Raw genomic sequence first — 22,685 nt, forward strand, 5'->3', positions numbered from 1 at the left:
AATACAGGAGTTGAGGTCAGGGGAGAAGATTAGAAGAGCTTGTTCTGGGGGTTGTGATAACGAAGATAATCATGAAGTAGCGATAGCTGCCTTGTATTGCATTTTCCATATATCAGCAATGGGCTAGGCCTTCTGCAGGCTTGGGACAATTCAGTCAAAGCGTGATTGTGGTTGGTATAATTCCTCCTTATTTTATGGGACACAAAGCTGAAGCTGGAAAAGTGAAGTGGTTTTCTAAGAGCTAATAGCTCATAAGTAGCAAATCCAGAATATAAAATTTCAAGTAGGTCTGCATTTAAAGATGTGTGCCAGGGCAGCTGGGTGGCTTTGTCAGTTAAGTGTCTGACTCCTGATTTCAGCTCAGGTCATCATCTCAAGATTCATGGGATCGAGGCCTGCATTGGTCTCTGTGCTCACAGTACTGTGCTTGCTTGGGATTCTCTTTCTCCCTCTCTCTCTGCCCCTCCCCCATTTACGCTTTCTCTCAAAATAAATAAATAAATTAAAAAAAAGATGTGTGCCTGAATATCTCCAGGGAGAGCAAGTAAAAGGAAAAGAGAAGAAAGTCAGGGGCAGAATAAATATTTAGAAGGAGGAGAGCAAGGCAGAGGGACAGAGAAAGGTTGGTGGGAAGACAGAAAAGCTGGTAAGAAATGGTGAGCTGGGAGCCGAAGGTGGTTGGGGGGGGGCAGAGCCAACAATGCCGAATGTGTCAAGAGGAGAAGTAAAATATGCCAGAGGTGGGGACAGGGCGGTTGCTGTTTTTTGTTTTTTTTTTAAATTTATTTCTAGGGGAGAGAGAGAGAGAGAGACAGCGTGAGCAGGGGAGGGTCAGAGAGAGAGGGAGATACAGACCCTGAAATAGGCTCCAGGCTCCGAGCTGGCAGTCAGCACAGAACCCGACGCGGGGCTCGAACCCACGAACCGCGAGATCATGACCTAAGCGAAAGTCGGACGCCCAACCGACTAAGCCACCCAGGCGCCCCGGTTGCTGGTTTTCTTGAGTGTTGGAGGCAGATGACAGATGGCAGTGTGCTGAGGAGAGAATGGGAGGTGAGAAGAGGAGGTGGCAAGCCTTGTCATCATGGGAAGGAGCAGGGAGAAAGAACTCTGGTGGGAAGAGAAAGCAGAGTTATTTTTATAATGGGACAGAGAGATTGTAAAATCTTGTGGGAGGCAGGGGGAAGTATCCTGTGAAGACAGGGGAGAAGAAAGACTTTGAAGAGCAAAAGGCTTTGGAAGAAGTAGGGCTGGCAGGATGGGATCTAAGGCTGAAAATGGCTTTAGAAAGGAACAGGGGCTCTTCCTCTGGGACAAGAGGGATTAATTAAGGATGGGTGGTGACATGGAGGAGCCCCGGGGTTGGCTGGCTTGGGATAAAAGACGACTTCAAATACAATAAATAGAATGGAGGTTCCTGAAGCAAGTTACCAGCAAAAATGATGAGCTCCTAAACCACAGCTACACCAATGAAGAGAAGATTCTCTTTTCTCATTTTAAGACTTGGGCTACTTCTGAAATTAGGGCAAAGCTGGACCACAGAGTAGACCCAGATTGCCTCCGTTGAAGGAATTATTGGCCCAGGACCAATAAATATTTGAATGTAGACACCAAGAAACATTTCCCATCAGCTAATGTTGGTAGAATGACCTCTCTGTGCAAAGCAGAATAAATTCTTGGGAGAGTGATTTTACAAAGGTTTCCCAACCTGGCTTCATGTGTAAATTAGTCCCATTCTTAGCCTCTGATATATGCAGGAACAAATGTAGAACCCGGATTAGGAATAGTTTCTTGCTTGTCCCTGGTCTTGTCAACATTGTCTTTATAGCTGTTTATATTTGTTAGAGCTGGCCTGAGTAATATGCTAATCATACAATAAAGGGACTGAGCCTCTAGCCAATCTGGCTTGGCAACATGAGAGCCAACTAATTAGAAGGTAATTTAATGACACTGCTTTTAAATCATCCATATGATCTAACAGAGGATTCTGGGCTTTTTGAAGTGATAGGCATTGTTTGGGGGAAATGCAGGTATGAGTATTTAACAGAGTGGGAGTGAGAAGGATGTAGATCAGCTGTTCTACGATCCTTTCCCAGGCTCCCACGAGAGCAGTCACCAGTGGTTGGGGCGTTGTTTTGGTCATGTTTGGATGCTTGCTTTGTGGGCAATGAGAATGGCCAATTTCTTCTCAGGAAGTCCCCTGTTGGTGTGGGAAGAGCTTGGCTTATGTGTCCATATCTAGTATGAAGTGTTCAGATGGTGGAAAGCAGAGGAAGGTTTTACAGATGCCACAAGGTCGTGTGGACCACACAGAAAACCAAAAGGGAGTGTGGCGAGCGCTGTCACCATTTTCCCCAGGGGCTGGCAATAGCTCTCTGGTATCTGCCTCCTCGAAGGCATCTGAAAGTTGGCTTCTTAAGTACTTAGAAGCAAATTAGTGCTGTGGAACTTGGCTCAAGGATTCCTGGGTCTGGTGTTCCAGCCTGTAGCATAATTAACACAGGGAAACCTTCACAGTCAAAACCTGAGCTTCCAGAGAAAACTTCAGACATATTTCCCTCATCTTCAGTTGCCATCCACCTTCAGCATTAAGAAGGCACTTGTTTTATTTTTTTTTTAAGTTAAAAAATTTTTTTAAGTTTACTTTTGAGAGAGAGACAGAGACAGTGAGTGGAGGAGGGGCAGAGAGAGAGAGGGAAAGAGAATCCTAAGCAGGCTCCGTGCTGTCAGCATGGAGCCCGATGTGGGGCTTAAACCCACAAACCGTGAGATCATGACCTGAACCAAAACCAAGAGTTGGATGCTCAACCGACTGAGCCACCCGGGCTCCCCAAGAAAGCATTTGTTTTAAAATGACAAATAATACAAGACGAATTTGAAGAACATTCAGCATGGTTTTCTCTGGAAGGCAGAGTTGGGAATGCAGGTGCCCGGGAAAACATGCCCCAACATAGGATCCTTCACGGCCAGTTATGCAATATATACATAATAATACATAGTTTAAAAGCAAAGTTCTATTTTTTAAATGAAAGATAATAGAAGCATTGAACTAAAGGAGATAGTTGAGGCTATTATTCTCTCCTCAGTGAAAAGGAAGAAGAAACACATTGCACGCTCCTGTTGCCCCCTTGTTCCAGACTAGCCCAGGCTGGGATGGAGGAGGGCCTCTGTCAGGGTTTGCAGAATGAATAAGCAAATGAACTTCTTTCTTTCTCCCTTTCATACACACCGCTCGTGGAGTTGTCAGCAATAACTACTGAGCAAGTGTTTTTGAAATGGTCTACATTAAAACACAGGTTCAATATATCTGAAAGACATGGAAATGAAAATTAAAACCCTAAAGTCAATTCATGTGAGGGGTGGGGTGGGTAGGGGGTAGCCATCGGAGGCATAATTATACCAGAAACGTAGGCTAAGGAATGCTACCAAATACTAAATGTGAAACACACCTCTGAATTTCCTATCAGTCAAGGAAAAAAACCAAAAAGATGGATTCATGAGTTCTTATTTTTAAAAGGTACGCCATTTCACAAGGAGAGAAGTTTCCTGAGCACCAAGAGGAATTTGGTGTGAGGGTTAGTATATGACAACCAGCGATGCATATGGCTACTTTTTACACAGATTCTTAATAAAAATGCTCACCATGCTCTTAGGTTACAGAGGTGTGAAGGGGTGTGGAGGGAACTCAGCGGTATAGTATGGACTGACCTGGTAGAATGGCTGGCATTTAAGAGGTATTTCTTCCAGGCATTAACTTGGGGTGGCAAGGAGGACTCAAAGTCCCGTGATAAACCGAGAGCACAACCAAGGATGCTCACTCCATTCAACTATGGGGATGGGCAGATGGACCAGCAGTTTGAGAAGCGTCACTGATACCTTGAAATATTACTTGTTAAAACAAACATGGGTATATTATGATGTATGGTATATAACCCCAAAAAAAGTCACAATAATATTTTGATGATGAAATCTCTAAAGAAATTCCTTTACTTAGCAGGACATGCCAGGCTATTACCCTCAGACCTTCTGACAATTATGTGTGCTCTCTGTGGACACGAGGAAGGATTTCAAAGCCAAATCTGAAAGCTCTCTCAAATGTGAGACTTTTAATAGGACCTATAAGGCCGACAATTCAAGATTAGGATCCCTGATAAGTAATTGGGAAGCAGACATTGGAGATTGAGAAATGATGCCCATGCCTTTGGCCCAGGCAGACAGGCAGGAAAAATGAGATTTTGCTGTTAAATGGATGCATCCCTCATCATTGCTTTTGAGCAGAGAGGCTTTATTCCAGCCAACGCACAAATGCTGGCAAACCTAGACATGCCGAGATTGAGAAATAGATAAGCTGTGAGTTATAGTCACTATTCTAGTTTAAAATCTATGTGATTCTGTGAAGGCTTTTGCATTTGCCCATAATACTCTTTGCTGTCATTTTAATCTTCACATTAAAAATGGGTCTTTACATTTAATTACTTTGAGCCATTGCCAGGGTTGCAGAACAGAACTAGGGTTTCAAGCGAGGCAAAGGCTCCCTCTGTTTTGTATGGGGAAGAATTCCGTTTAAACCCAGGGATGTAAGGACAGCGGATTACTGGGGTAGTCCCACATTTTTACAACTATTTGGTTCAGAACGTAACCGGTGTCCCTGCCCCAGGCATGTTGTTGGTGGGCTCCTTGGAAAATGCCCCTTGGAAAATGCCCCTTCCATGTGCAAAACTCTCCAATGGTTTCCCCTCACACACTTGGAATAAAACCCACAGTCCCGTCCACGGTCCATGAGGCCCCACAGGGTCTGGCTCCTGGCTGCCTCTCTCCTCCCTCTGCCACCCACTCTTAGTTGGCTCCTCTCCAGCCACAGTGGCCAACTGCTCCTCAGATGTGCCAAGTTCCCTCCCTCTCCGGCTCTGCTCTCTCTCTACCCCAGGCACTCTTCCCAGCTATCCACACATCTCAGTCCCTCACCGGCAAGTACTGGCTTAACTTTCACCTCCTCACTGTACGTTTCCCCAACTGCCTTATTCCTTTAACCTTACCAAAGCTTTCCTTCTCCCCAAGGGATTGTTGCTAACATACAATGCGTCTGTTCGGTGACTTGGTTCGTTGCCTGTCTTTTCCCACTAGAATGTAACCTCCGTAAGGGAAGGGAACTCTTCTGTCGCGTTCATTGTCATGCTTCCATCATCTAGAACGGTACCTGGCCTCGAGTATGTGCTCATTTTTTTTTTTAAAAGAATGAGTCAATACCTCACACCCTTGTTTATCTATGGATGATGACAAGCAATAATTCATTGCTTTTTCTCAGTTATACTGAAGTCATAGGTACTAATGTCAATGACAATATCAGATCAAAATTAAAATAGTGAAGGCAATTATGTGACTCTAAAATAATTCCTTCTGAAAGCAAAGGCAGAGCTTGTGCTCTGCTCCAACCTTTAGATGCTCTCTACCGGTCTCTCCAAAACTGTGAGAATTGCTCCAGGGCCCTCATTACCATCTGAAATACTGTGACCTGCCCAAGGTCACAGCAAGTTACTGGCAATGGCATTGGACTGGAATACTGGTGTTGTGATTCCCAGGTTGGTGCTCTGGAGTAGCATATGAACAATTTCCCATGGGATCTACTCACATTCCAGGTCTTCTCATGTTATTTTCTTGGAGTAATAAGAGCTATTATTTGTTAAATGTGTGCTATGTCTGTGTTGAGTGGTTTTCCTAAATGTGATAGGATTCTAAAAGCAACCTCTATAAATGGCACTGTTACCCTCATCTAACTCCATAAAAAGGGGAAAGGAGAGGTTGAGCAATTTGCTCAAGAGCTCATAGCTCGTGAGCGCCAGAGTCAAGATGTTACCCCAGGTATTTTGGCTTCAAAGTCTATGTTCTTTGTTATACCTTGCTGCCATTTCACCCAGTGCCAGGTTCTGGTCCATGACTCCTCTATTAAGAGACTGTGACCTGGAGTGGTGGTTATTTAAAATTATTTCAGGGGTGCCTGTGTGGCTCAGTCAGTTAAGTGTCCGACTTTGGCCCAGGTTATGATCCCACACTTTGTGGATTTAAACTCCACATCAGGCTCTGTGCTGACAGCTCAGAGCCTGAGGCTTGCTTTGGATTCTCTGTCTCCCCCTCTCTCTGCCCCTCCCCTGCTTGCACTCTGTCTCTCTGTCTCCCCAAAATAAACAAACATTAAAAAAAGTTAAAATTATTTCAGTGATGGGACCCTTCTCCCAACTAGGCAGGTTAAAAAAGCACCACCCCTTTAACTCACTGCTCTCTGAACCCCAGGGAGGTCAGGAAACAATTGCAAGAAAACTGTCTGGGAAGGTGGGCATAGCTCCTTTAGCGCAGGATGAGCTCAAGTTATTTCCATAGTCACCCAAATCCCCTTAATTTTTCACAGCTTTTCTACCTCCTTCCTTAGCTCACCTTTATCATCCACACACACAATATATTGTTTATGTTACAGTGATCGGAAATTTTTTCTGAGCATCACGTTTTCTGGCTATTTTTCAGGACTACGCAGTCATCTCTCTCATACAAGTTGCCTCTCTGAGCATTGGCAGACAGAGAACATCTCAAGCAGTGGTCACAAATGTTTAGAATCCGTAAAGGTCATATCTGTTGCCTAACGAATATTTTGTTTCTGATAATGGACTTGTGACAAACACCTATCATTTAAATACTAATTAGTATGATTTATATTGAGTTCTCATTGGCTGCCTTGCCAGCTGATGTTGCAGAAAGTCCCTGCTGGGTAAAGACACAGAATCATGTCTGGCATTGAGCTGTTAAAAGGAAAACAGTACACTTTGTTCTTCTGGCGAGATCCCATTCAACTGACAAATCTGTTGAGCTGGAGAAGTTTTGTTTAAGCAAAGAATGAGGAATGATTTAGTTCATGTGACAGCCTAAATATGTTATTTCCAAGATGGGCTGGGAGGGAGATGGCTGACCTCTTTTCTCTAAAGAAGGAGAGAAGTGTAGCTTGGTGAGAAAAACATGAACTTTACAAGGAGAAAGAATTTTTAATTCCAGTGTCATTGTTCGTTATTATTATTGCTGTTATAAGGAATGATAATACATCACACCTATAAGCAATATTCTAGATACCCGCCTGAATTATCTGATTTAATCACCACAACAATTCTATGATGTATTATCATTAGTTAATGTTTGCTTTCGTTTCCCTTGTATCTGGAGACGTGCCTAGTAAGAAGTTGCTGCAGCCAAGGTCAAAGAGATTGTTGCCCGTTTTCTCCTCTAGGATTTTTGATGGTTTCCTGTCTGACATTAGGTTTGTCATACATTTTGAGTTTATTTTTGTGTATGTCATAGGAAAGTGAGCCAGGTCATTCTTTTGCATGTCATTGTTCAGTTTTCCCAACACCATTTGCTGACAAGACTGTCTTTTTTTCTATTGGCTATTCTTTCCTGCTTTGTCAAAGATTAGTTTTCCATACATGTTTGGGTCCATTTCTGGGTTTCCTATTCTGTTCCAGTGATCTATGTGTCTCTTTGGAGGCCAGTCTTGATTACAGCTTTGTAATCCAGCTTGAAGTACATCAATTCTGTGATGCTTCCAGCTTTGGTTTACTTTTTCAGGATTGCTTTGGCTATTTGGGGTCATTTATGGTTCCATAGCACCCAGGATTTCTCATCAGCTTGCCTAAACATGGGGCAGAAGGAGAAGAAGGAGGGGGTGGAGTCCTAAAAGCTTAGCTTCTTTGTTATAAAGTATCAAATGGAGATTAACCAACAGTGAGAGATTCAGCATTGTGCCCTAAATCATTTAGCTACTAACTGATAGAGCTGGATTTTCAACCCAAGTCAGCCTTTGGCTAAAACTCATGCTATTTACTACCACAGTAACTGACTTGGTTACCTGGAGCAAATTACTTCAACCCCTGAGTCTTGGTTTTCTCATCCATAAAATGGAAATCATATCTCTGTGTCTGGTCCATGGCAGGTGTTCCATTAATAACAATTATTATTGTTAACCCTTTTGTTTCTGTTGAGCTTGTGTTTGTTGACATTACTTCCTTCTCCTATCTTGCCTATCTCCAACAGGATTGTTCTAGTGTCTCTTTGTGAAAAGACTGGTGCACAGTCACTTCCCTCAGAAGTATATCCTTAGGTACCACACTATTATCTTTTTCTCAAGATAAGGCTGAGAATAATCCTCTTCCCTAGTGAATCAAGAGACCACTGTAACATCCATTTTTCTGGTAAGCTTCAGAAAGGAAGCAGCAAAGCTTTCAGTCATTCAGATACCACAGGAAGGTGACAGAGGAGCTAGGAAGTGAAAGGGACCTCACTCGATTCTTGGCTATCAACTTTGAAATACTGTCTTTCTAAGATCCTAGAAAGGTGTGAGATGTACAATTTTTCCCCAATGATCCTATAATGTCATATGGTTCTAGACTCTTCTATTTCTCTAATACTACTCAAGCTCACACATCCCATGAGCTTTAAGGTGTTTTGCACATAGTCTCTTCTTAATTCATCTTTGTTGAATTAAAACCAACACATTAAAGACTGATTTTGAAGCACACATCATCTAAGTCACCAAAGTCTTGTGTGTGTGTGTGTGTGTGTGTGTGTGTGTGTGTGTGTGTGTAACAATGAGGCTAATAAGATTAATTATAAAAAATAAGGGGCATTTCAGAAAGTATTTTGTTAGCAGCCATCTTTTTACATGCGGGAACTGAAACTATTTCTGAAAACTTCCAGGTCTCTAGACTGCATGCATATGAGCAATTAATTAATCAGGTGATGACATTAACCCACAGCCTGGAACTGGGTAGATATGGGGCCTGCAAATGCCCATTCTTGCAGCCAAGGGGCTGAGGATGTAAGGCCAAGATTACTCTCAAAAAGCTGTGAGAGTAACTTTACTGGGAATTTTAAAAATCATCATTGAAAAAACAATCTTGGCCTTTGTCTTTCAGCCAGCAGCCCTGTTGTGGATGGGAACAGATGCTACCCTGACTAAGTAAAGAGCACAACATGAGCCTTTTACTTTCTGCTTTTTAAACCAGTAAACACCATCCACTGTGGACCAAAATAAGACAGGTGGCATCCATTTGAATTGGAAATAAGGCACTGAGATAATAGATTGTGGGATGCACTGTGGCCAGCCTCAAGGGAGTGGCTCCAGTCAGAGAGCTCATTGTTTTTCTCTTTTAATGAGCAGACTCTATAAAATGTACAGCTTCTGATGCCACTTTGATTCCCTACATTTTATTAATTGTTCTTTTGTGTGCTCTTATTTGCACAATTTAGTTTTGATGAACCACGAGTGTTCGTCATGATTAGATAGGGCTGCCTTTCACAGAGACCCTCGGCTTTCTGTGAAGCAACAAGAAAGAAGTGACTCTATGTGGGATGATTCCCAAGGAGTCTGTGAAGTTCTGAACATGACTGTGTCATCTCCTTGGCACAGCCCCTCAGAATCTAGGTATCTTTATAGCTGGAGGAGTAGAGTTGGAGTTTACAAGTGAAGAAAGCCAGAGGATCCTCAGCCATATTCTGACCGGGGAAGGCAGAATTGTGTGCCACGGTGAGCAGGCAGTGGATGTTTCTATCCCTCAGTCAGTGTCTTGCCTTCCTGGGATAATGTCCACAGCAGCCCCTTGCTGCTCTGTCTTCTTGGTTCCTTGCTTCATGTGAAGTGGGGTGGGGAGAGTTGGGGAATAAGATCCATGGTTCAGATTTCTACCTTTTCACACTGTTCCTCATCTTTATATGCACAACCCCAACAATACACCCACACTTGCTGGCACTCTGGGCTCAGTGAGTGGCTCCCCTATTGCAGGAAAACTCTCAGGTAAAACAAGAATGCTTCCTAATGGTGTCTACTTTCCAGACCCAGTAATGGTAGCTTTAATATTTTCCCAGCATATTCTGGGCTTATAACCAAATCAGGGTGGGGTGGATTTTAGTTACCAAGAAAGAGCTGGTTTTGGGAACTACTGGAGAGAAAGGAGTATCTTTCTGTTTACCAGAGCCCCTCAAATTAAGCCACAAGGACTCAGCATTAGGCAGTGTGGAACCATAACAGAAAAATGGGAGCTGATATGTATCAAAAAGCCTGAAGTTATCATATCTTTTTATCTAATAGCTGCAACTCTAGGTATCTGTCCTAAAGAAGAAATATTCAGAAATGTAGATAGAGCCTTATGTATAAAAATGTATTTTGTAGTAGTGTTTTTTTTTTTTTTTAAGGTGGGAAAATAATTATTCTAAGGGCTGGCACATAATCCTTTTACAAGAGAAAACTGTCTTGGGTTAGGGTCACAACTTCTAGTAGTTATGGACATAAAGATGAGGCCCCTCTGGTGATGGACAAGAGCAGACAAAGAGGTAGCTGATCTTCTTTGCCTTATGATGTTTGTGGAAATCTGGGGGTCTGGAAAATAGAGGGAAGAAAGAAGAATTTCGAACAGAGAATCTGAAAGGGGGTGGCAGAGAAGCCACATAGAAATATCTGGCCTGGGGCACTTGGCTGGTTCATTTGGTGAAGCATATGCCTCTTGATCTTGGGGTTGTGAGTTTAAGCCTCATGGTGGGTGTAGAGATTACTAAAAAAGATAAATACAGTTAAAATAATCTGGGATTATGGGTAAATTGAGGGAGTGGGTAGACTTGAGCCATCAATCTGTAAGAGTCTATTTGAATGGGGGGAAAAGAAGGGATAAAGGGACAAATTGGATGGAGAAGACAGAGGATACCTGGATTCCTTCTTAGGCAGAGCTCTAAGGCCTAAGCAGTCATTATTTTCACAGAGGATTTCTAGAGTCTTGCTACTCAAAGCATGTGCTGAGGCCAGAAGCATCAGCCTCACCTGGGAGCATTTAGACCCACCTAAGACCACATGAATGAAGATCTGCATTTTAACAAGACCCCAGGTGATTTGGTGTGTACTTTGAAGTTTAGGAACATTGTTCTGGAAGACCCATGGTATCCAAGTACATCTCAGAGAGTGAGAAAGAACAGCATCCCTTTATATCTGCCTAGAGCATTGCTCTGGGTTGGGACACAGTACCGGAAGGAGCCAAGTGGGGGCTTGGATTCTCATGAAGGGTGAGAAACAGAGCACATTCCTCCTGTGATTTTTCAGATGCTGGAAGCCAATTAAAAGGACTAAGAGAAAAGTGTACAGAGATTACTTTAGAAGAAACATGAGGTATGCTAGGAAGTCTCCAAAATAATGCTGAAGTTTGGAGAAAGGAGGGGTCTTATGTTATACACAAGTCTTCTTTGGGTTTATACTGTCAACAAGACCATTAGAAGGGCCTTGGGAAGACTTGGTGACATGTGCGGCTGGTCTGATCTTCATTAGAAGATCAAAATATATAGACAAAGGAATATTATATTGCCTATAATAATGTTTTAAAAATATGCTTAGAAAAAAGGATGGAAAGGGAATGTACCTCTATCTCTGGGTGGTTTTGGATTTTGGTTACAGACATTTTTGTACCTTGCAAATTTTCTACAATGATCATAGGTAAATACAAGTAGAAGCAATGCAGCAAAATAAATGTAAGTCGTATCTGCTTCTGAATGGCAATAGTGTGGATTTTGCCCTTCTTCTTCATATTTTTTGTACTTTCCAAAATTTGTCTGTGAACTACTAATACATTTATAATCAGAAAAAGACACAAAAAGGAAACATAAAATGTGGAATCAAAAGACCCATATTGCAGGTGGACCCCTGACCTTAACAGTTGTTTGTTCTATAGTCACATGACCTTGCTCGAAGTCTCCTTGCTCATGTATAAATGGGGCACTGTCACTGATCTTAAGGGATATGAAGATGATGGGTATGGAGGACTCTGAACTGGCAAGTGCTATACAACCTGAGTCCCAAGGCGGGCGTAGTGAGATCACGTGGGGCCCTTCCCCAGCTCTCCTCCAGCACCAGTGGGAGGGCTATGGAGAGTGTTTGGTTTCAGCCTCCGCAAGGCTCATTTTTCTCAAAAATGAGTGGATATACAGGCCCAAAGTTCTTCCCCTTTGGCTAATTTTACAGAGAGAAAATTCTCCAATGTTCCTTAATTAAATGCCACCTACCATCTATCAGGCAAGAATGACATTTCTCATTAATGCTGTTAGGATTGGGCCATGATGTTTTCTGTTGTGTACCCATTGCTTGGTGTAGCAGTAGCATTCTTTAGACAGGTTTTTAGGTTCCTATATGAGCAAGTGTAACTCCAGTTTCAGGCAAGAGCAATAGCAGAAGAAACCAGAAAGGATGTATCTCTAAAATCTTGAGTAGCTCTCTGAAATCATACTAGTTATAGCTAATAAATAAATAGAATAGTCTATAAGGCCAATTCAATATATATGGAAAACCTCCTTCCTACACAGACTAAAAGTTTTGCTAGAGATCTGCATACATAAAGCCGTCTTGGTCCTACAAGCCCAACACATAAGTCACATAGAGTTGACGGAGCCAGAAGTATTTTTGACTTGCAGTCTGGTGTGCTGCAGTTCAGGACAATCATTGGGCAGAGTAGAGAGGCCTCATGTCCCTTGCTTTCTCCTAAAATGAGTATTGATGTGATGTGAAAACCTGAAGGGTACTGGCTTAGATGGGTGTTTGGAGGCAGGTCCCTTCCCTGACAATCCGGTGTCTGATGACAACACAAGATACCTCGCTAGACCAAAGTCCCTACTGACTCCACTTCTGAATTTTGCTAGACAGAGACATCTAGGGCAGGATTTGCTCTTCCTTACAGTTGTAAGGAGATTTCTTCCTTTGCAGATGTGGGATGACAGGCTGTTTGTTAAGATGAGACTATACCCCAGCTCTCTGACTTATTTCTTAATGACCATGATCCTCATCAAATACAAGCCGGGCCATTTGAGGACTAATTTGCCCTTGACTGTAGTCAATGTGGTGGTCAACAAATACTGACTGGGCAAGCTTTTCCTGGGGGCTTTCCAGGCAGGCTCTTTTCCCTATTCTGTTTCTGTAGCCATTTCCTGGGGCTTGGCTGGGCAGAGACTCAAAGAGGCAGCTGGGGAAGAAGGGTCTTCCAGCTGGTGGTAAAGAGACCAGATACCCTTGTTGGCATGTAGACAACCTATTAACTCCCTACCCGTCAAGGTGAGGAGGGCACAACAGCCTCTCTCTCTCTCCTTCCCACATCCTTGCTCCTCAGGCTGCACACTGTCCTGTCATTACTTGTTTTTATTTTCCAGGATGAATCTCATGTTAATTTTCACTAGTTTGCATATGGAATAAAAAAGCAAGTGGCTTCATGATAGAGGGGATGCTGTATTTTTTCATGGGTGAGTCTTGATAGCTATACTCTGGGCTTCTGCAACTTGCGGGGAAAGGTCTGGTGCACAAGGAAAGATCATACAGAAAGTAATACTAGCTATATTTTTAGTGACTCTCATTTTCCAGGCATTGAGATGGGTGCTTTATATGTACATTTTTGAGAACCTAATGTAGCAGGATATGCAAATATGAGTACATTATTTATTTCTGCTGCTCAGAAGAAGCAAGCTCTTCATTCCTGGGGGATGGGAGGCTCCTACTGCTTTTCCTAAAGGCTGAGTTTTCTTTCCCTTAGGAAAGATAAACCAGCTCTTTGTTGGTGATGGGCCATTGGCTTCATAAATCATCCAGCACTTCTCCCCTACAGCTACTAAATCTCCTTGTGAAACCAAAGGGTAGGAAGATGTGCTTCTTTCTTTCTGAAGGTTGAGAAAGAAGGCCTCAAGGGAGAGGAGAGTTTAGGTTTCCAGGATTCAGGACAAGGAATAGGGGTGGTTGGTACATTCCAAGAGTGTCAAAATATGAGCCCATTTGTTCCCAGCACTCTATAAACTGCTGGAGCTTGGAAGGAAAGGGCTCAAGGTTGGTAGAATTCAAAAGCAATTAGTCCCCAAGGCCAGCTAGGCACGAAGGGAGTACAGCACCCAGCAGGGCCATCTGCCTTTGACAAGGCTGTATGAGTCTGGCAAAAAGCCTCTTCAAAGGTGATTTCAGTAAACTGATTAACCTGAGGTCTCTTCCCTGGATTTCCTTGATTATTCCTGGATTACCAGGTCAAAGGGTTAGGAGTATGGCAAATACTGGACTGCTCATTATGCTTGGTGAAGGTAGAAGGAAGTCTGAATTTGACATGATTCAGAAAAAAGTAAAACAACAACAGTAACAAACAATGACATTCCAAAACAGGCAAAACTAAATGCTACCTTTTGGAAAAATACATTGGTGTTAAAACTATAAGGAAAAACAGGAATAATTATGAGGAAAGTCATATGGGAGGGAGGCGACGTGATAGGAAGTTGCCTTCTGGATAGGCTTGCAAGACAAAGTACAAGACACCAGTTACACATGATTTCCAGATAAATAATAGTATTTTAGTAAACGTATTTCCCAAACATTGCATGGGACGAACTTACATTTAAAAAAATCATCCATTGTTTATCTGAAATTCAGTTCCTGATTTTTTTTTAATTTAAAAAAAATTTTTATTTATTTAGTTTTGAAGGAGAGAGAGAGAGAGAGAGAGAGAGTTGGGGAGGGGCAGAAAAGCAGGCTCCACATGGTCAGCACAGAGCTTGATGTGGAGCTCAGACTCATAGTCTGAACCGTGAGATCATGACCTGAGCTGAAACTAAGAGTCGGATGCTTAACCAACTGAGCCAGCCAGGTGCCCCAGAATTTTATTTGGTAAAACTAGCTGCTAAACTTCTGAGATACTGGCAACCTACTATTTTGTGATGATGGCTATTCTATGTTTTGACTGTGGGTCTTCCCTTTTGTTTTTTATAAATGTTCATTTATGTTTTATATGCTCTTCTGTGTATATGTTATCTTTCATAATAATTTTTTTAAGTTTATTTATTTACTTTGAGAGAGAGAGAGAGGGAACATGCACACTAGCAGGGGAGGGGCAGAGAGAGAGGGAGAGAGAGAATCCTAAGCAGGCTCCACACTCAGCACAGAGCCTGCTGTGGGGCTCAAACTCACAAATAGTGAGATCACAACCCCAGCCAAAATCAAGAGTAAGACGATTAACTGACTGAGCCCTATTCATAATAAATTTTGTTTAAAAGTTCTTACTTCCCAAATATTGTGAAACAGTTTTCATTAATTAAAAAAACATCATCTATTTACCCTGTTCCTTCTTTTCCCAACTCTCCCCCACAGAGTTATAAGTAAGGAATGTATCCATATCCCATTATAGATGAGGCAATGGAGGCTCAAAAGTTAAATAACTTGTCCAAGGTCACAGAACTGGTAAGTGATTAAATTGAGTTTAAACCTGAGTCTGTCAGACCCTAGAGTCTATGCTCCTAACCACGGTGAAATGCTTATGTTGTATGCCAACACACACACACACACACACAAACACAACACTGACCAAAATCTGGAAACTTGAAAACATGTTTGTCCTTAGGCCAAGGGATGGTTGAATCATTCTGACAATGGAGTAATGAGTAAAAGAGAAGAGAAGATATAAACAGACACCAACACTGAGATGTCACATCTGTTGGAATTATCTGACAAGGATTTTAAAGCAGTCATTGTAAAAATGCTTTGACAAGCCATTATGAATGTGCTTGAAATAATGAAAAAAAGCATAGAAAAAATAAAAGAAATAAGCAAAATTTTTAGAAGCCAGAAATATAATGAAAAAATAAAATACGTATTGGTGCTCAACAGCAGAACGAAGAGGACAGAGAAGAAACCCATGAACTTGAAGATAGAATAAGAATTACCCAATCTGAGGAAAGGAGAAAATATAAACTAAAAAAGGTAAAATAAACAGAATCTTTCAGGGACCCATGGGACTATAACAAAGGATCTGACATTCACATCATCAGAGTCTCAGAGAAAAGAAAGAGGGAAGATTGAAAAAAAGTACTCAGAGAAATAATGGCTGAAAACTTCCCAAACCTGGGGGGAAAATGAGAAACATTCACCTTCAAGTAGTTGAGAGAATCCCAAACATGATAGATCCAAAGAAATTCATACCAAAACACTCAGTCAGTTAAGCATCAAACTCTTGGTTTCAGGTTAGGTCATGATCTCACAGCTTTGTGGGTTCAAGCTCCACATCAAGCTTTTTTTCTCTCTCTCCCTCTCTCTTTGCCTCTCCCCCACTTGCGCTGTCTCTCTCAAAATTAATAAACTGAAAACACACACACACACCAAACATCTTGAAAGCAACGAGAGAGCCATACCACTTTACCAACACAGGAAAACCAGTTTGAATGACATCGCATTCCTCATCAGAAACTGGGGCAGGGTGGGGGAGGGGGCAAAAAGAAGTAGCACAACATTTTTCAAGAGGTGAAAGAAAAGAGCTGTGAATTCTATATCCTATGAATTTATCCTTCAGGAAGAGAAAAGTCAAGACATTCTTGGTTGAAGGAAAACCAAAAGAATGTTACTAGCAGACCTGCTATGAACGCATGGCTAAAGGAAGTTCTTGACACAAAAAGGAATGGATCTTGGAGCATCTGGAAGGAAGAGAGAAACATAGAAAGAGTAAAAATATGAATAAATAAAATGGACTTTCCTTCTCTTAAGTTTTCTAAATGAGATTTGTCAGTCAAAGCAAAAAGCATACCATTGTCTGATGTGGATTTCAATGTATGCAGATGAAATATTTGAGACAATTATTTTGTAAATCATGGCAGTGGCAGGAGGAACAAGGGATCGTAAAAGGAGGTAAGATTTCTACATGTCACTCAAACTGGTAAGATACTGTTCCCAGGAGATCTTTGTGGCAATCTGTATCTTTTTTTTTTTTTAATATTTTTATTTATTTATTTCTAGGAGAAAGAGAGAGAGAGAGAGAGAGACAGCGTGATCAGGGGAGGGTCAGAGAGAGAGGGAGATACAGACCCTGAAATAGGTTCCAGGCTCTGAGCTGGCAGTCAGCACAGAGCCCGACACGGGGCTCGAACCCATGAACCGCAAGATCATGACCTAAGCGAAAGTCGGGCGCTAAACCGACTAAGCCACCCAGGCGCCCTTGTGGCAATCTGTATCTTGATTGCGCTGGTGCTTACATAAATGTATACATGTGATAAAATGGAATAGAACTATACAAATACAGTGTGTCAATGTCGACTTCCTGGTTTCAATATTGTATGAGAGTTATACAAGATGTAACCATTGAGGTAATTAGGTTAAGGGTATATGCGAACTCTCTGTCACATCTTTGCAATTTCCTGTAAGTCTGCGATTATTTCAAAAATAAAAAGTTGAGTGAGAGAGAGAATGAGTAGAAGACTACAGTTCTCATGTTTCTTCTGTTGTAACTATTTGACTTTAGGGTGTCTAGGAAAAGTCCAAGTGCTTTTAAGATATCCGAATTCAGTTCCCGCTGGGTACAGACTACACTAATTAAACTGAGGTGTCTGTGGGTCAGCCCGAGACAAGACGATTTTGTGCCTAAAACACATGTTGGTTTCCTGTGCCCTTTCAAGAGAATCAATACATTGATTTTCATGTACCCAGCCATATGTGGTCAGGACATGGTTTCTTTAGAGATGTCTCCTCTCCCTGTACATCAAAAGACAGGGAGGCCCACAGACACAGTTTTCCTAGAGAACAGGTTACAAGATAGAGAGCCTATTGGAATGTCCTCTTCTCCTTTCTCTTCCACTGTGCCCATCATCTAATCTGTGTGGATAATGTGTGCAGCATGTACACTTGGACGCTCTGTGATCCCTCTCGGGTCGACCTCCAGACTATCCACATTTCCCCACTCCTTTATCCATTACCATCTTCTGCATCCAAGTCACCTTCACTGCCCGCGTTTGAAGTACTTCAGTATTCTCTTACGGGTCTCTTTCTTCCATCTTGCACGCTTTCTCCATTCTCCGCACATCAGTCTGAGTGATAGTCTGTGTACATCAGGTCATGCCACACCGCTGCTCAGCACCTCAACTAGCTCCCCTCATACTCGGCATAAAGTTTGCACTTATTACCCCGGATTCCAGGGTCCCGTGTGACCTGGCTCCTGCCTATTTCTCTGACTTTATCTCAGCCATTCACTTGGTCTTAGGTACACTGGCTGCTTCTCAGTTCCTCCACCGTCCAAGCTGTTTCACACTGGAAGGCCTCACCCCTTCCCTGGAAGGCTTCCCATAGCTCTTTGTGCAGCTGACTCTTTCTTAGACCATGCACCACAGCTGGAATGCTCCACAGCTGGGTGGCCCTCTGTGACCCCCTGCCTAAAGCAGCTGCCATTTCATTGACTGTCTATTACACAAGCTTATTAATTTTCTCTAAACATTTATTAGGCTTTCTCATGATTCTAATTGGTTTCTTGTTTCTTGTCTGTCATTCTCCTAGAAAGTAAGCTACCTGAGGGCAGGGGCTTTGCGTTCCTAGTCACTGTAGCAGCTTCGATTCAATACATATTTGTCAAAAAAGCGAATGAGTACATGAATGAATCAAGAATTATAGACTATTAGACCTGGCAGGGGCCTTCTTTCCCCAAGACAAGAAGCCTCCTGGGGACCCTTGGAAGGTGCTGCAGAGAGAAGATAATGACAGTAATCTGACAGGTGTATGCAGCACCTTGGGATTTGGAGAGCATTTTGAATTATGGCGCCTTCATTCAATACAGAGCAGCAAGTTCCTTTGGGGATCACACGGATCGCAGCATTGAGGAGCCTGGATCCAGGAAGGACAGTTTAGCTTCTCAGTACGCAGGCACCTGCGAGAGGGCAGTGTTCCCACCATGGCCGGCAGCTGAACAGCCTTCAAGGTTCAGCCTTCCAGGTGGTCCGCATCAACCACATTGCCTGAATCTATAGCAAAGCTAAGAAGTGATTCCCCAGGGAGGGAACAGACTTCAAGAAGCCATGGAGACAGGCCGATGTGATGTGGAGAGTAGAGATACAGAAGCAGGAAGGTAGATGGTAAATAAATAAATGGAAGCCTTTTTTTAAGCCGAGCTAGTAGTGTCCTGGAGACCTCAGGTTATCAGACCCTCAGCATCTGCTCATGTCTTCCAGGGAATGGTCAGAGCAGGACCTTGTCTGTGTTCCCGTGAGAACCTCACGGTGCCTCCGTGGTCTTGGTGCTGAGAACACAGAGGCGGGCACCCGGCTCTGCTGCTGAATTGGGGTGTCCCATGGGGTCCTCTGTTGCTTCTGTCTTTTTGAAAAAATTGGGACAATGGTGAAAGAATTTCAAAAGTGACTCTTTGTTGTTGCTTTTGTCTTGCTTCAAAAGACTCATCGTATTCAAGAGACTAAGAGTCCCAGTCTCCAAAAAGCATCCATTTGAGTGAGAGTGTTACCATAGAAATTCCACTTGCATATACCTTTAATCATGTGGCAAATTACCTTATTAACCACCAGGGAGTCTAGTCTTATTACTTAATTAAACCATCTCTTTCCTTTTTTTTCTTATTAAAACCACATGGGTTTAAACTTCTGTGTGGTTTTAGATTCTTTGACCCTTCTTTGGATGTCTGTGTAATAATGGCTGCATAAAAGAATTTCTGTTATTTTTTGTTGATAACTAAAGGGTTAGCAACATGAAATAAAAGGGGGGGGGGGCTCTGGTAGAGATGGTCTGGATAGGCTCATGCTGGCCAGTGACGTAATAGCCACTTGGGTGGTATGAAAGTCTGAGATGTGTACCCGTCACTTACTGCTTCTCTCGCCAAAACATCTGGAATACAAAATCCTGTCATTAGACAGCCCACATGTTAGAAAAACAAAAGGGGAGGGGGGGAAGGGAAAAAGAAAACCCAGTCCCCCAAAATGGCTGGATAAAGCCTCATTATTACTGGTAGGAAATTAGACATTTAAGGTTATACTTCAAAGCAACTATTTTTATTACAAGAGGCTCAACATTTTGATTTATTGGGCAGCAGAACAAGATTGTGACAAATATTTCCACCTCAAAGAACAGACAAATCGGGCCTCTAAGAAGCCATATATTAAGTAGTTTAAAAATAAAGTTTGTTGCAACAATAGTCATAATGATGAAAATGGCATGCTTTTGCTCACAGCCTCCAAATAAATGACTGCTTCAGCATATTTGCCAAGAAGAAATAATTTAATCTTGTGGGAATTTTCTTCTAATCAAAGGAAAGTACTAAAATTTTGTAAAATGAAACAGCTGAAGTTGTCGTTAAGTCTGTGCTACCTTTCGCCAAAGGTCAGCACCAAGCAGGGCCTGTTTACAATCCTGTATCTCAGTCTAAACTGCACCAGTCAAGAGGGATGTTAAGAATGTAGGACGGGTTCTGAGGAATCTATGAAGACAATTAAAAAAATAAAACATAGGGTTTTGAGACAAAGCTGAAGGAATTTAGAATATTCAGCCTTGTTTAAAACACACACATACACCAACCTAGAGGGTTAGTTTTTAACCATTTTATGTAGAAGGGGCGTGTTGCACTAAATGGTGACCACCTTAACCCATCTCCATCAGGACACAACCTTTTTTCTTATGACATGGACGATTCTGATTAGATTAGGTCAGGGGAAGGCTTCAGTGAGAGTGGGCACAAGTCAAACTGGAAAACGAGTTTCTTGGACAGGGTGTAAAGTTGTCTTCTCTGTAGGTCTCTGAATGAAGAAGCACGTATCTGCCTTGGTGTGGGAACAGAACTTAGTGGAAAGAGCACAGGCTGTTGACGTGGGGCTCATAGTGTGGGTTCTAGTCTCAGCGCTGCTGTCGATGAACTCTGTGACTTCTGGCCAAATCCCTTAACTTCGATGGGTCTTGGTTTCTCGTCTATCAAATGAAGATTGGACTAGGTGATCTCAAAGACTTTGTATGTGATATTTTGGTTCTAGAAGGGAGACAGAATGATCACAGAAGAGCAATAAGGTCCTTCTTTATTTTATTTGTATGACTCTACTTGCTTAGAAGGGAAGTTTAAGTATAATGCATATATGTGTCTCTGTATGAGTGTGGTTATATTGGAGGGAGGGAACTGGAGAGTGTGTGCATCCTAAGTATGTTCATAAAACTATGGGCGTAATTTGAACTTACATAAATTACTTTCTCTTTTAAATGCCACGTAAAGGAATTCTAAAGATGAATGCTTTGTAAATTGAGTAATTACTGCCACACGTATTTGTTTTGTAAGCACACTTTATCATTTGTCAGGGGGCCTGCTGCAATTCTGAATGCCACGCTGAGTTCTATCAATGTGTGTATGAATTAACTTCTAGGTAATGCTGAGTGCTTCCGCAATCTGTCCTAAGAACTGGGATTCTGAGTTTCAACGAAGTGGGCCTAAAATGCTGCAGAATTCTATTACATGTTTTAAATCATCAAAAGATAAGTAAATCTTGCTCAGCACCCTCCCTGTTTCCTTTCTTCTCAAGGTACTTCCCTGATGACAACATTGCCCTGGGAGCACTTCCTAAAGGGAACAGAGAACCGTGCAGAGACAGAGACCTGGTGAGTGGCAGAGAGGAAGGAAGCTGGCATAGTGCTCTCTCTCATGCCCTACAATGGCTCCCCACAACTCATCAACTGACCATTATTGGGCTCCCAACTCTGAACTTCAAGACATTTGGAAAATGTTCATAAACATGTTCAGAATCCCCTGGTGTGAGTAAAACATTTGTATAAGATTGTAAAGTAAAGAAAACTGGCACACATTTTGTTTGAACAAGTGTGCTGGCGATTTCTTTTCGTAAGGTGAGGGACTCTTAAACAAGTCTTAGTAATTGCTCTTGGGGAATTCGGCCTCTTAATTTTGGAAAACACAATAAAATACACGCAAATCTCTAAACCTTGTAGATGACCAATCCTTAACATCAGACATATGGGGAGAGAATGTGAACAAAAGAGGACCCTGCTCAGCTTATAGTTTGAGAAACAGAATTAAAACAGAGACAATGGGATTCTTGCTTTGATCCTTGCTTATGTAGAAACATGAGAATTTGGGAGGATTTCTTCACCCAGAGAACTCCCACAGACTTCCCTAGGAGGTAAAGTAGGCCTGACCATTCATAAACTAGTTGTTTCCAGAAGAATGAGGCATAAACTGTCATTGTTGTGGCTAATTCATACTAACTGCCACTATTAAAAGTTAAAAGCTTAAAAGCAAAGAAAGGGTGGGAAACAGAACTACTCTTTTGTGACTAGTTACAATAGAAATTATACATAATTTCCCCCTTTTCCCTTTTTAGGAAATTTCCTTGAAGCCCCAGGAAACTCCACCTCTGTTGGGATTTGAACATGAACTGGGGAAACAGAAGGGAATGATTACTTGAGGAGGTTGTGGCTGGAGACCCTCCTTTTCCTCCTGGGTTTTTTTTGTTTTTTTTTTTAACTCGTTTCTAAGGCATTCCTCTTAGTGAGGGCATCAGCTGGAGTAAACAGTCTTGGAGCATTTCTGAGGGGGTTTGGGAGGTGGGTGTTTTTTCTTCCAGGGAAAGAGAACAATAGAAGGAGACGTATGTAAGCAGTGAGTAGTGGCTCTCTGTTAACAGGCAGCCCTGGTCTCCATGTTTCCACTTGATGACCAACCTTGGGGAGGAGAACAAGATCAAAGTTGCTTTAGGGCAAAATTGCTGACATTCCTGAAATAGCCCCAGATTCCTCACATCCTAATAAGCAAGAATCAAGTTCACTCACTTGTGAAGAGGACCTACTACAGCCTTCAGTTCTTTTGTTACCTTGACTTTCAGCTCATTGTCCTGTCTGACCTCTTCTTAAG

General features: G+C 42.2%; 1 long non-coding RNA gene across 1 annotated transcript; it reads left to right on the plus strand.

Moving 5' to 3' along the window:
• The first annotated feature begins 962 nt into the window (after positions 1-962).
• Positions 963-21,621, plus strand: LOC120238391. Its single transcript, XR_005530205.1, has 2 exons — positions 963-1,053; positions 21,343-21,621. It is a non-coding gene; the product is annotated as an uncharacterized LOC120238391 (long non-coding RNA).
• The last annotated feature ends 1,064 nt before the right edge of the window (positions 21,622-22,685 follow it).

The sequence above is a fragment of the Hyaena hyaena genome, unplaced genomic scaffold (assembly GCF_003009895.1).
Source record: "Hyaena hyaena isolate Hyena2069 unplaced genomic scaffold, ASM300989v1 scaffold_205, whole genome shotgun sequence".
NCBI classification, from domain to species: domain Eukaryota; kingdom Metazoa; phylum Chordata; class Mammalia; order Carnivora; family Hyaenidae; genus Hyaena; species Hyaena hyaena.